Source organism: Sprattus sprattus (genome assembly GCF_963457725.1).
Source record: "Sprattus sprattus genome assembly, chromosome: 1".
Taxonomy (NCBI): domain Eukaryota; kingdom Metazoa; phylum Chordata; class Actinopteri; order Clupeiformes; family Clupeidae; genus Sprattus; species Sprattus sprattus.
The window spans coordinates 74,895,560-74,903,991 of record NC_137920.1 but is presented as its reverse complement, the minus strand read 5'-3'; positions in this window follow the sequence as shown (position 1 = coordinate 74,903,991).

Here is an 8,432-nt window from a genome sequence, read left to right as displayed (position 1 = left end):
TCCTTTCTTGCTTTTCTGTCACTCTTTCTTTCTTTCTTTCCTTCCTTCTTGCTTTCTTCTAAAGTATCTTTTCAGAAAACACACGAGTGATGGTTGGGCTCCCCGTCACCACATTGCTTCAATGTTACATAACATAATGTCCTCGATTTGAACAAAAAAAAGAAGAAAAAGAAAAGAAATTAATGAACAGCTGAGCAATGTGTCAACTTCTAAATTATTCTGTGACTTTTGAAATATACTATTATGATTACAGTACATGGTATATATATATATATATATATATATATATATATACACACACACACACACACACACACACACACAAGAGAATGCTATTCTACAAATACAATTGCTAAGGATATCACAAGTATTTTATTGACTTTGTTTCTTTCTATTGTTTGGTTGTTGTTTTGCATTGAGTTAACATACTGTACCAGTAATACGTTTGCATGAACTGGGCTTTTGATTTTTTTTTTTCAACCAGCCAATCAACATCAGAGAGGTGTCCTAGTTTCATAGCACTACCCCCCAAACACATGTTAGTATGCTTCCATTTTATTGTTGTTGTGTTTCATTTCCTTGTTTACAAGATAGGGTCTCCGCAATAGCAATAAACCATATCTCTCAGTGAAGTCACTTCAGCCATGGGTTTCAAAGTTTATAAACATTCGATCAATTCTTGTGTTAACCATTCGAACACGCGACTTAATTAGTTCTCTTGTAAATACGTTGAAGTGATAGATATGTCAGCGTTAAGTTTAAGGCTTTGCTAAATGTCAACACAAGGGGCAAGGAGACTGTACATGATAGACTTTGAGAGTGACTTGTGTGTAAAAACAAAACAAAAAAATATTGGTTCACTTTCAAGTGACTGTTTTTCAACAAAAAAAAACTTAAAAAAATAGTAAGTGTTCCACTAAAGGCAGAACGAAGGCGTCAGAGGGTATATATACATATCTAACTGATATATATATGTGTGCGTGTGTGTATGTGCACACTAGTAATGATACTTAAAGAATGGAAATAGTGAGGGGAAAGAATGTAAAAAACTGTAAACTCAATGTTGGAATGCGTTTTATATTTAGAAATTAAATCACACTTCTGGACTTTTTTCAGTTTTTTTCTGTCTAAATGGTAAAGATATTCGAGAACGATTTTTTTTTTCGAGATCTTGGGGGCTTCCAGCAACATTATTCTTTATGTGTGCTGCTAGTAGCTAACGTTGCATTGGCATCAATGCATTGAGAGTGAAGAGCAGTGCCTTCTATATTTTTCAGGGTTGAACTGAAAGGCTACCTGACCTAGCGCAAAGAATTTCCAACCCACTTACTTTCAGGTTCGATTGCGCTTGCTTAGTCCCTGAAACCTTTCAAGCACCACTCAGAAAAGTACCAGCTACACTGCCTTCAGTCTCTCATGTCGTTTCGAGGACAGGCGGTCACTTTTTATTATGATGTCTCTGTTGCTGCTTGTCCATACAAGACTGGGAAGATTATGATAAATTACGAAGGGCCAATCACGCGGACTTAGCCCTGTGCCCAGTAAACCAATGCATCTTGGTGTGCTATGATAATATTTATTTTTGTAGCGTGATGTCAGTCCCTCTAAAAAGAGTATCTACACTCATCAAACCAAACGTAAACATACTCTCAGATTTTTTCTACATAAACCTAACAGACGAGGACGGGTTACACAGAAATGGTTGAAGGCTCTAGTCAATATGGACCATTTTCCAGTTAAGTTGATGTAGCAATATTTGATTAGCAAGGGCTTTTTAAGATCTGAACATTAAACAAGTTGTCTAAGGTGAATTCCATGGTAGCTTAGAGGACCGTTATGTGTTCAGTGTTAATAACCAACACCTACTTTTGTCTTTGTGTATGGGAAACAAAGAATTGTTCTTTTGTCTGTTAGTTCAGACATATTTTTTTTTCTTCTTTTCAGATATCCAACTCTATTTTTCAAACAAAAAGTCCAATTTAACCTTTTGATTTGTCGTTTTATTCAGTTATTTTTTTTAGTTTTTTGTTTTGTTTATTATGTCATTTTGTTACGTTTCCATGTGTGCCAGGTGTATGTATTTTTGGAGAGGGATATTTAAAAGGCATATCATTGCAGGTTTGAGTGTGTGTGGGGGGGGGGGGGCTTGTATATGGTCTAGTGTGCACATCCAGGTCCAGAGAGGGTCACCTGCTGAGACCAGTTAGGGGGGGCAGGGTGGGTTGTAACCTGGTACAGACCAGAAGCCCAGCCCGGCCCCAGGCAGGGAGCCGCGTATAGATGCAGTCTGGCGATCCTTTACAAGGATGTTCTTGGGAGCAAGACTATTTTGAAACGTTGTATAAATATACATATAGATATTTCAATTCCAAGCAACTGTATGGATGTTTCTTATCATGCCTACAAAAAAGTTCATATATATATATATAAATATAATATATATGAAGTATATTATATATATATAATATATATATAATGCATATATAAATATTTCATGAAGATACAAATAAAAGTAAATCTATATATAATATTGTTTGTACAAACCTATTGTTATGCATTTTGCACATTTAGACATATTTTACATTTACGTAGTCAGCTTTGTGCTATGCAAGAATAGCTTTGAACCACATTAATTAGCTTCTCTCCTGGCCATAGTCCTTCAAATGAACACAATACTGTAAAAAGCTTAACTCTTTTGACAGACCGCGCACCCCTAAACCTTCTCCATCCATTCTTCTGCTGATTTAATGGCCGCTGTCTTCTCTCTTCTGTTCCGGCGAGGATGGTCTGTTTTGACTAATGATGTTGATCAGGAAATGGCTCTGATGTTGATTGCACATAACCAGTGACATGGCAATAAGAAAAATAAATGAACAAATAAAAAACCTGAATTTAAAGTCCAATAAAAGTATTTTATTGAAACATGGAGGAAAAATACAGAAAGACGATGGCGATGATGATTGATGAAAAATGATGATGATGATGATGATATGTTGGATATTTTATATTTTACATGAGTACCCCCAAATGTATTCTCCCAGAATGCAGCGCTGTACCTTATTTTAGGTACAGAGATGTTTTTTTGATTTTACAATCCTTTCATTGACCGAGGGGGAGGATGAAAGGACTAATGCATCTGGAAAAGGATTGGCTGTTTGCTGGAACACTGCCCTGTTTCCTCAAAGCCCTGTTTCCGTGTAGCATCGCCTCGCAAAAGACACAGAATAGAAGAAGCCCAGGCGAGGAGAGATGATCTATTCATTTTGGTCACGGCATCAGTTTCAAAACTGGAAAAACCGCTAGATAGCACTTTTTGTTTTGTTTTGTTTAAACTAGATATCTCCATGTGTTTATTTACTGATTGGTTTGTTTATTTTTTATTCTGAATCGTTTCATTGTGTGCAAAATTAAACTAGATAATTCATTCGTGAATTTAAAAAAAGTGTTTACATAGCTCACGCTTTGAAAAAAAGATGGAGGACATCAGGGGGATCTGTGATCATCTGTGAGATCTGTGATCAGAAATGTTGAAACGCACGTAAACATGTATACACAGCCACACAGACACACACACACACACACACACACAGCTTTTACATGGTTGCAAACACAGACACAGACCAGGGGCATTTGCTGACCTATTCACAGAGAAACAATACACACGCGTAAAGATAAGCACATATTCCTAGTAGTCCTGGCTGACACATGGCGGTTAGTCTTTGATACAGTACATAGTTGAGATGAATGGAAGAGGAGGGGAGTGCGGGACAGGTGACTTGGTTGGTTTGGTGGAGGGGGTTCACCTTCTGTTCCTGTTTGACTTTGTTCCAATATGGCCGTGTAGAATCTTATTCTCTGCATTAGTCTTTAAATAAAAAGAAAAAATAAAGACACATAAAAGAACAAAGGCTTTTCTTCTTCAGGTTTGTTTTGTTCATACATAATTTAAAATGAATCTCTTTAAGTTTTATTGTCTATCCGTGCTTTGCAGACTGCAGATGGAAAAGCATATTTTTGCACGTTGTTAGAGAATTATTTTTGCAATTCTTCACAGTTTATTGGCCTGATGGCCTTATTTTATCATAGTAGTTATCTGATCACGACATGAAAGTACTCTGATTACATCATAAAGATTGACACTTATATCGTGCACCAACCTATTGAAACGCAGCCTGAAAGGAATATCTTTTCAGCCACTTTATCTGGTCGCTTTGTTAGGCAATAGCATAAACTAGAGCATGCATGAGGTTATATCTGCCACCACCATATTTCTGTGTGTGGTGTAATATAAAATGACGCCCATCTGATATATTGCCCCTTGTAGAAACACGTCTAGCATCCTACATCTGGGGAAATGTTGTTAACAACAAGCATCCTCCCCCCCCCCCCAAAAAAAATACTGCATATTGCTGATGGTGTGTTAATGAGCATTATTTAAACATTCTGGACCACACAACTTTTTATGCTGTCTTAAGAGCTATGGTAATACTCTCATGAATCTTTATAAGTTTGGGCCGTGCTTTCAGGCAACAGTGCAAACATTCCAAATAGATGCATATTTTAACCAGGAAAGAGCAGGTGGAGGCAAACAGTTCTTCTGGGTCAGGCAAGATCAATCTAATCAGTGTTGTGTTCTCTTGGCTTTCTTGAGACCAGCATAGTATTGAAATCAGTCAGTGATATTTTTGTTGAATATTCAGCCTTCCATATACGTATATAAATCTTTATTTCAGACGCCAAGTTCCATATAAAATAGGAGACATACAGTACAACTATAAAAAGAGAGAGAAACAAAAAGATACAACATACATAATACAGTGCATTAAAAAGTATGAAGACTTTTGTGCCAATGTCGTCTTAAGTTGGAAGTAAATCGATAGCAGCTCTTTAGAGGGTTGACCATAAATTCAATATCCAGTCTGAGATTATTTCACTGTGCCTGGTTCCTTCCAAGTTAAATCCAGTATCGTCAGCCTCTGGTTGTCCTACAGGCCCAACTAGACAGGTGACTCTCTTACAGCATAATATATATGTGGCACCTGGCCATCACTGAACTTCCTGAGGTTCCTGAGAGTGATTTCTGAGTCTAATCTATCCTCCTGTAAGGGATCTTAGTAAGTGTTTGGGGGATACAGGTTCAATTACGCATATCCATAGCTATGGCAACAGCCATCAACATTCATCCATTCAGCAGGCAGGAATAAGAGCAAGCAGCTCTGCAGGACAGTGGCAGCGTGGTTACGATGGTTGATTGACAGTCCTTTCAGTGTTGTTCGCGTCAGCCCTCTCGCTTCCTTTCACCTGCGGTTTCTTTGCCTATCTCTGGTCCAGAGAGAGCTGCCTCTGACTGGGCCTCCTTCTATCCTCTGTCTGCATGGAAGTCCTGGTTTCTTTTCATGCTATTTACATGCCGGCGTTTTCTAATAAACTCTATTTCATTTCAGGCCATGTCCATGACGTCTATTTATTCCCATTCTCGCCTCAGCCCGAGCATGTCCAACCCCCACAATGAGAGTTGTGATCTAATCTTGTTTTTTTTATTGCCTCTGCTGCATTTTTTTTGCAATTGGTTTCCCGCATTTATATCAAAGGCAGCTTTTGCTACATGTCAATGAGTGATGAATCCATTGATACGTGAAGAGACATGCAAATTAACCCAGTGATCAAAGCTATTAACCAGATCAGGAGCATTGTCTGCTTCAAAGCATAACCTTGGCATTGCGTAGGTTGGTATCAGAAAGTGAAGCGGATAGAATGGCACCAAGTGTTGAAATAGAAAATGAAACATGGGTTTGTAAATAGACTGACAAAAGGGATTTTTTTTTTTTTTTGCATAAATATTAATGAATTAGTTAATTAAGGTGAAATATGTGGAGACCACAGCTGTTAACCGTTAATTGCGTTAATAGGAGGTTGATGCATCATCTGACAAAAAGACCTTAAGGGTGGATGGAACCGTGAACATTACTGAGAGCGTGCCTTCAATACATGAACACATTTTGTACACATTTGTACAGGTCGGAGATCACGTGTGCATTGTGGAAAAGAATAAATAATCTGGAAATCGCTTTCAAAAAGTGATCTTGATATGAATCTGCTGTTGTCTCTGGTAGTAGTATGTATTCTCACCCATCATGAGCATGGAGGGGGGGGGGGGGGGGGCTCTAGGATGCCAGACACCACTGTTGAGCTTTCAAGAGGTGTCGTAGCCCTAATTCAATGAAATACTGATGAATAAAGGTGCCTGCTTAAAAAACACAGTGAAGGGGCGGGAGCTGTGGCGCAAGCGGCAGCAGTCCTATACCATAAATGGGTTGGAATACCCATTGGGACCCTGTTTCGAGTCCGACTCCCGATCATTTCCCGATCCCTCTCCCGAATCTTTCTCCAGCTCACTTCCTGTCTCTCTCTAATATCCTCTCTGGTTAAAGGCATAAAAGCCCAAAAATAAATCTTTAAAAAATAAAATAAAAAAAACAGTGAAATGCTCACAAAGGCAGCTGTGTTGTTGTTGTTGTTGTTGTTGTTGTTGTTGTTGTTGTTGTTGTTGTTGTTGTAGTTGTAGTTGTTGTTGTTGTAGTTGTATCCTGCTGCTCAGGTTCTATAGTTAGGCAGTTATGTTGTTATGTTAAGTGCTTTTGGAGTGCTATTATTGTGAAGGATGGCCTTAGTTTCCAGATCTTTGGAAGAACATGCAGCACGTGATGCAGCTGTCCCCAGCTAGCATGTTGCTGCTCAGGATCTATGGTTGGGCAGTTATTCTATTGGTTGAGTTGTTCTTAGTTGTTCCTCAATAGAACTCAAGGTCTATTGGGTATGGATACCTGCATGTGACAGTGAGAGGACTGGCTGCTGTGGAAGTCCACAATCAACAGCGCAAGGAATTTAATTTTTTTTCCTGTGTTAAAGTAACAGTATGCAACAATTATACTTCAGGATTAGGGTTAGGATAAGCAGTTTTACCTTAAAATAACAGCTTGAAAAAAATCGGGGCGCTACAATGACTTCTAACATGGAGAATCGCCTCCGTGCCATTGCCATACCAGGGTCCATAGGCATATATAACTGCTCAATGTAAGATTGCCTGACACCGCCCGGCTTTCTACTTTCTAGTAACTAGTAAGTAGCTTATTTGCCATTTTGCCTTGACTTGTGTTACACTTGCTTGATGTTTGACTGTGTTAGGACAGTTGATGAGTAACTAGTTTGTCATAATGTCAACGTCAGCACATTTCAAGAGATTTAGTTAGTTTTAGCCGCTAGCATATCGTTAGCGAATAGCAATTGATCCGGAAAGCTTCTTTGACTAAAACTTAAATGTCAAAAACAATCATATGTTTGAGACAAAAAGGGTGAAGTGATGGTAATTATTCAGAATATTCAAGTTAAGTGTCAAAAGTCTCTGTGTTAAGTGTCTGATTCAAAAGGCAATTCAGACATTACAGTATCGAAATAATTAAGTTCAGTTATTTCTTTACCTAGGCAATATCTTGCAGGGGATTTTGACTTTTACACTTCCTAATGGTAATAATGACTGTGCAAACAGAAGCAGACTATTCTGGGATGGATGAAGATGATGTGGTGCAGCAACGAGGTGATTCACATCTCTGAGTTCTCTCCGGTCCAAATCTGCCCCCAAACTGGAGCCGCACGAGGGCCGGACTCATTCCGACGTCAGGTTTTATGTCTGATAAAACACAGAACAGATGTGGGTTATGTGGGTTATTCTGAACGGAGAGGACAGGGATGCAGCCGGGAGGAGGACCGGACTGAAATAAGCTCCACTGAAATATTAACTTTCGGGCTTTCTTCTTTCTTCTCTTCCTCTGCTCCCCTTCTCCTCTTCCGAGCGAGGAAGCACCAGACGCAAACGACCCCTGACACCACATCCCCCCTGGCTGTCTACTGGAACATCGCACCAAAGAAAACGCTGCCCTAGAGGAACAAATGGTAATCACAAACGCAATGAACTAGGAGGGGGAATAGGAGGTGGTGGCGGGGGGGGGGGGGGGGGGGATTGAGCAAGCGAAAACATGAAAAAGTGTTGACCACGCTGAGCCCACATTTAAAATTCACTTTGATAAAAACTCATGAAAAAAGACCGTAAGAGATAATCATCTGCGGCAGCAGTGCTGTTGTGCGCTATTCACAATAACGAATGAGCAAACGCTCTGAAGACACAGCAGCACGGGTGGGAGCGGAAGAGGAGCACATAACTCCAGAGTCGTTACCAAAACAGGGTGTGTGTGTGAGAACAACCGCTATGACAGGTTCTCCTAGAACCGACCCTCCGTTCGTTACTTTACTTGAACTTTTCCGAGCGCTGCCCTGATCGACTAATGAGCCAGAAGTGCCGCCCGCAGCAGGACGTGTCAGGACTGAGAGTGTGTGTGTGTGTGTGTGTGTGTGTGTGGGGGGGGGGGGGTAGGCCT